The sequence below is a fragment of the Sinocyclocheilus grahami genome, unplaced genomic scaffold (genome assembly GCF_001515645.1).
Source record: "Sinocyclocheilus grahami isolate Dianchi unplaced genomic scaffold, SAMN03320097.WGS_v1.1 scaffold1766.1, whole genome shotgun sequence".
Lineage (NCBI taxonomy): Eukaryota > Metazoa > Chordata > Actinopteri > Cypriniformes > Cyprinidae > Sinocyclocheilus > Sinocyclocheilus grahami.
Window position 1 is genome coordinate 100,660 of NW_015506945.1, and position 5,822 is coordinate 106,481.

Here is a 5,822-nt window from a genome sequence, read left to right on the forward strand (position 1 = left end):
TGAACCCTACTGTTAGACCTACCTGAAAAACTAAAAAGCAATTTATTTAATTCGAAGGCCTGTCGTTATTTTTTATTTGTGCTATCATTATTAATTTCTTTATTTGTTCTTATTTTATTACTGACTGCTTACTTGTAATTTTTTATTCAAAGTTTGAATCTCGTGCTACTGCACCAAAATTACCCAACTGTAAAATAAAAAAAAACACTGAGTGAGCAAAAATTTGTGAGATAGCTAGTTATAATGGTAATTAAATAATGTTTACATATGTATAAAAGCCTACATTAAAATCTGTCATATAAATTGGTCTCTTCATTAGAAATTAGCCTACTGATTGCCACCATTGATGGACAAAATTTTGAAATAATGTTATAAATATCTGTATGACATTATATTCTGCAGTTTTTCCCTGTTGTACTGAATATCTATACTTTTCAAATGATCATATCGAAGTTAGAAATTCAAATATTGTGACAAAATAAATTTTGTAGGGTGCCACAGGTTTGTTAAAATTTCCAAAGGGTGCCGCGACTAAAAAAAGGTTGGGAAACACTGATCTAGACGGCCACCGGAACAAGACCACGGGAACCAGATGAGTCCTCTGCACAATCTGACTTTGCTGCAACCTAGAATTAAACTGCTGGTCTCGTCTGGTCAGAGGAGAACGGCACAATATGTCGACACACTATTTCCGTTTAATACTGTAAAGCTGCTTTGACAAAATCTGCACTGTAAACAGCGCTAAAGATATATATATATTTAAAAAAAGTTAGAAATGAGATACAGAGATGATTTAGATAAACATGTAGAACTGAACTGAGCTGAACTGAAGAGTAATACTCAGAGAAAAAAATGCGTTTTAAGAGGTTTGTGAAGCAGAGAAGGGAGGATGATTGATGTATGTCTTGGGGAAAAGCATTCCACAACCTGGGTGCCACAACACTGAAAGATCTGGCTCCCATAGTCTCCAGATGAAACTTAGGGGTGACTAACCTCACTAGAAGATCATAAGGAGCGAGCAGGAGAATAAGGCTGAAGTCAGATAAATATGTAGGACATAGATTATGGAGAGCTTTATAGGGGAGTATGAATACCTAACCTTATATGCAAGGAAACTGGAAGCCAATAGGCAGAGGAAACACAGAGGTGGAAGGTGTGCTAAATTAAATCTGAATGTCATCAGCAATTATTTGTCCAATTGGTAGCATATAGAAGAGGGCCCAAAACAGAACCTTGAGGTACACCAGAACTGATGGATTTGTGTTTCTGGTAAATAACAATGTTTTGCCTCCCTGTCAAATAGGAGGAAAACGATTTAAAGGCTGTGCCAGTGATTCCAATTGCTGAAAGCTGTGAGAAGAGTATCTCATGACAAACAGTGTCAAACTCTGAGCTGAGGTCTAACAGGAGAATAGTGCTAAGAGCACCAGAATCAGAGACTAAGAGAAGATTGTTAGGAACCTTAATCAGGGCTGTTTCATTGCTGTGTAATGGACAAAAGCCAGACTGGAATGGCTCATAGAGGTTGTGTGCTGTTAACTAGGCCTGCAACTGAGAGGCAACAACTTTTTCTAATATGTTAGAGAGAAAAGATAAGTTTTAAATAGGCCTATAGCTAATTAGGGAAGAAGGATCGAGACAATGCTTTTTAAGAACCAGGGTGACAGCAGCAATCTTAAGCTTAGATGGTAGTTCCAGGTGGCATTGACCTATTAATGAAATGAGTGATGGGTAGTGACAAAGCAGTCAAGCAATTCTTCAGTAAAGAGTTAGGTGCAGGGTCAAGAAGACTAGTAGAGGAATTAGACAGCCTGATTACCTCATCAACCACTGTGGGGTCAACAGAGTCAAAACTAGAGAAGCTGTGACCATGGAATATAGAGAGAGTAGAAAAGTACAGTAGTGATAGACATAGAGAAGTCTAAAATCACGATCCTTCAGAAAAAGCCTCTCCTTGCTGGCAAAAATGATAATTTTACAATTGGGTAAACAATTCTTAATCATGTCACCTCTTATAATTATTTGGGTCTGACAATCTCAGCCTCTTGCAACCCATCAATTAAACTGTGGCTGAAAATCTTCGATAGCATCATCAAACCTATTCTTCTCTATAGCTGTGAAATCTGGGGCCCCAAATTTAAACTGAACTATGAATCATGGGACAAAAACCCTGTTGAAATTTTCCACCTTGAGTTCTGTAAAAACATCTTGGGAATTCACAGAAATGCCCCAAATCTCGGCTGCAGGGCAGAACTGGGCAGATTCCCTCTGCTCTCTGAAATCCAGAAGAGAGCAGCGAAGTTCTGGTTCCACCTATCAGACACTCCCACAGATATCTACCATCACAGTGCTTTTTACACAGTGCTTTTTACAGGAAAAACACCCTGAGAGTGACCCCATGCACTATTTAGTAGAAAAACATAAACTTGATTCAACAATTCGGATAAGATATTCAGAAATGAAAGAAACAGAAAAAACAACCCAGAAAAAATACATTCATAATTGGCAGCATAATGTAACTCAAGTAAAGAAATCAACTTACTTCCACAAAATAAAATCTGATTATAAACTGGCACCATACTTGAGCAGTATTAAAGACAATTGTCAGAGAAAGCTGCTGATGAAGTATCGTCTGAGTGAGCACAGTCTGAGTGTGGAGACGGGCCGACAAAAGAGTGCCCAGAGATCCAGAGAGCTCAGACTGTGTTCACACTCCACTGACGGAGCCATAGAGGACGAGCTGCACTTCCTCACACAGTTCAGCAAATATAGAACATTAGAGATGCCTATTTCAACCAAACAGCTGTGTTGTCTGAATTCCAACAAGCAAAAGCAAAGTAGAATAGAGCAAACTCTTGCATATTTTGGGAGTGAAGGAAAAGTGTGTCCATCTGGCAGCGCAATGTGTCCTCCTGCCATCGAATGAGGGACAAAGCCTGGACCCTCTTTTCCCTTTATCACTGTATTCACACACAGCTGAACTTCAGCCCTGCTCATACACACCCGACACACTCTTCCTTCATCATGTCATCAAACCTTTGCTTCCTCGTCATCCTGGACAGCTTAAAGTCAAGTTCACACCACTTGACTTTAAACATTGGCAGATCGCTGTGCTGTTAAGACTACGTGACTTGCTGTCTGTCTTGAAGTCGTTGTGGTGTTCACACTACGTGACACTACGTAAATGATCTACAACAGGGAACAACTCTGTTAACCAACGTCTCCATCTGATCCCCAAACCATGTTTTGTCATGAGAACACTCGTGAGAAGTGGAACAGGTGTAGCGAATCAGCTCAAAGAGTAAATATGAATAATTAATTATAACTAGTTATAATTAATTATAAATATTTAGATCCGCTGTAAGTATTTACTCAACTGTCTGTCAATTCTAAGAACATTAATTTCCTGTACAATACTACTCAGAGCATGTAGCAAAAATCTGCATGATTAGGGACTCCAGTTATGAGCAAACAATGAACAACCTCAAGTGTGATACAAGTAAGACTTTATTAACTACATAAACACTTAAACTAGTCTAACATACACATACACACACACACACACGCATACCGTTGATATAGGAAAAAGGGTTAAAGCTTAAGCAGTAAAGAGAAGACAAATAAAAACATGAAGCTATGGTACCATTTGATATTCAGCAGATCTACAGCCTGAAGGAAACATCAGTTTCTTAGTTCAAACACACCTTTGTAAAAGGTGCAAATGCAAATACTTGCACGTCTCACCTGTTTGAAAGAGAGTCCTGATGCTCTTTGGGGCTCCAGTAGGTTGGCTGAAGTTAGGTGATGAGAAAGAACCATTTTGAGTCAGATGATCTTGATGAATAGAAAGTCAAGGCCCGAGGCATGGCGCAGACTTAGGGTGTCCTTAGAGGGGTGCTAGCTCACATCCTCATCTTCTCAGAATCTAACAGAACCGCAGGCTGACTGACTATGTGTTGGAGTGCACCGGGCACGCCCGCACCGGCTCAGGCTCCAACACGCTTCTTAGCAGAAGAAGAACAACAAGAACATGGGCAGAACTGTGCGTGAGCCTTTTAAGGTCTGAGAAGATTCCCGCCTCTCAGGATGGGGTTGTCCAATGAGAAAGGCCGAAATTCCAAGCGGGAGGTTGGAAATACTGCAGAGTTTTATGACCCTTTGTGTGAGAGCATGGTAATTTGCATATGGAACTTGAATCAAAATTACTAAAGATTCTTAGAACACTAATATATTGCCTATGTACCCACATATAATATAAACGCTCATTTAGATCATCAGAAGATAAATTCAAAGAGACCAAACATGGTATCGGTGGGGCTATATTAACTAGTGATCTATCATAACACACACACAAACAGTATACAATTCAACAGACAATACACAAGAATAGTAATGGTATTCACAATGTCCTGAGGAGATGTGTGTTCATTCACAGAAAGGTTTTCCTATGAATTAATTAGAGAAGAGTCCATTTTTATAGCCATTGTGTGTCTTTCCTAAGGGTAAATTAATTGTGAGTTTCTCTGCCCGCATTCCTTTGGGCAATAAAACCAGTGATATCAGCATTGGTTGCCATGGAACCAGAGGCCTGTTCTGCCTTTCTGAGGTGTTAGATGCATGTCGGGGGAAGGGTCCATAGACCCTCGTAGTTGGTTTGTTGACTGAGGGGTGTTACAGAGTATTTGTTAAATATAACTAAAACAATTGTGTGTCTGGTTGGTCCAGACGCTGCACAGGAATGATGCGAAACAACACATGAAACAGGAGTTATTTGAAAATGGAGGTTGAGAAGAAATTAGTGCTGAAATTAGTGATGATCTGTTCTGAAAAATGTTGCTTCATTTCTTGTGTCCAAACTTGTTCCATGTTGCTGCTGCTGTTCCTTCCGCTGACCTCAACACATGCCTTTTCCTCTCACTGGCTGAAGCTTGTCGCTGACCGGTCCAGATATTTAGCTTGCTAGATATTTGTTTGGTGTGTGCGAGCCTCTTTGATTAATCATTGAGTAGTTCACACATAAAGATTGCTGAGCGCTGATCACCCGACGATTTTCCCCCAATCACAACTTGACCTGACAGTGAGCTCGTTAACTTGAAAATCGGGCTTAAAATCCTGTAGTGTGAACTTGGCTTAACAGACATTTTTCTTTCCAGGTTTAAAATTATTTTGAACAGCAGCAAATTAATGCCTTCTGAATGAAGCAACTTTTTTTTGTACAGCGATGCTTAGGTTTACCACTCCTGGAGAGATGCTCCTGTTGGACATTTCAACCAGACTTAGAAAGGGCGCTGGAGTCCGGAGGTTATTCATGGCTTCTACTCGATTAGTAGATTAGACCCATTTACAGCAGAGCTTTCCTCATGAATACTGTTACATTACACTCACCCTGCAGGCAAACTTATTGGCTAAAAGGAAGACATTGTTAAGCAAATGTCACTATAATGAGAGTATGATTCATGAAAGAATAGTTCTGAATAAATACACACAACTTTTTAGAATTTTCTAAATACAATCAGCAGAAGTGTAACGCTTAATGTAGGCTATAAACGAGCAACACAACACAGTCAACTCCATTCAGCTTCAACAACTTTATTTAAAAACATTTTCTGAGAGTTTGAGTTAGAATAGTTTGCAAAAGTGTGATTATAAACACACTATGGCTGTGAAAGCATCTAGTGAGTGCATGATTTTACCAGTTCACTATGATGAAGTTAATATCCCAGACAACCTCTGTAGTCCCATTTAGACACTTATTAGCAACCATCTTTTTCAAGACAGGTAAAAGCTTTAAAAAATCTCTTTGCAATGGTGTACAGGTACTC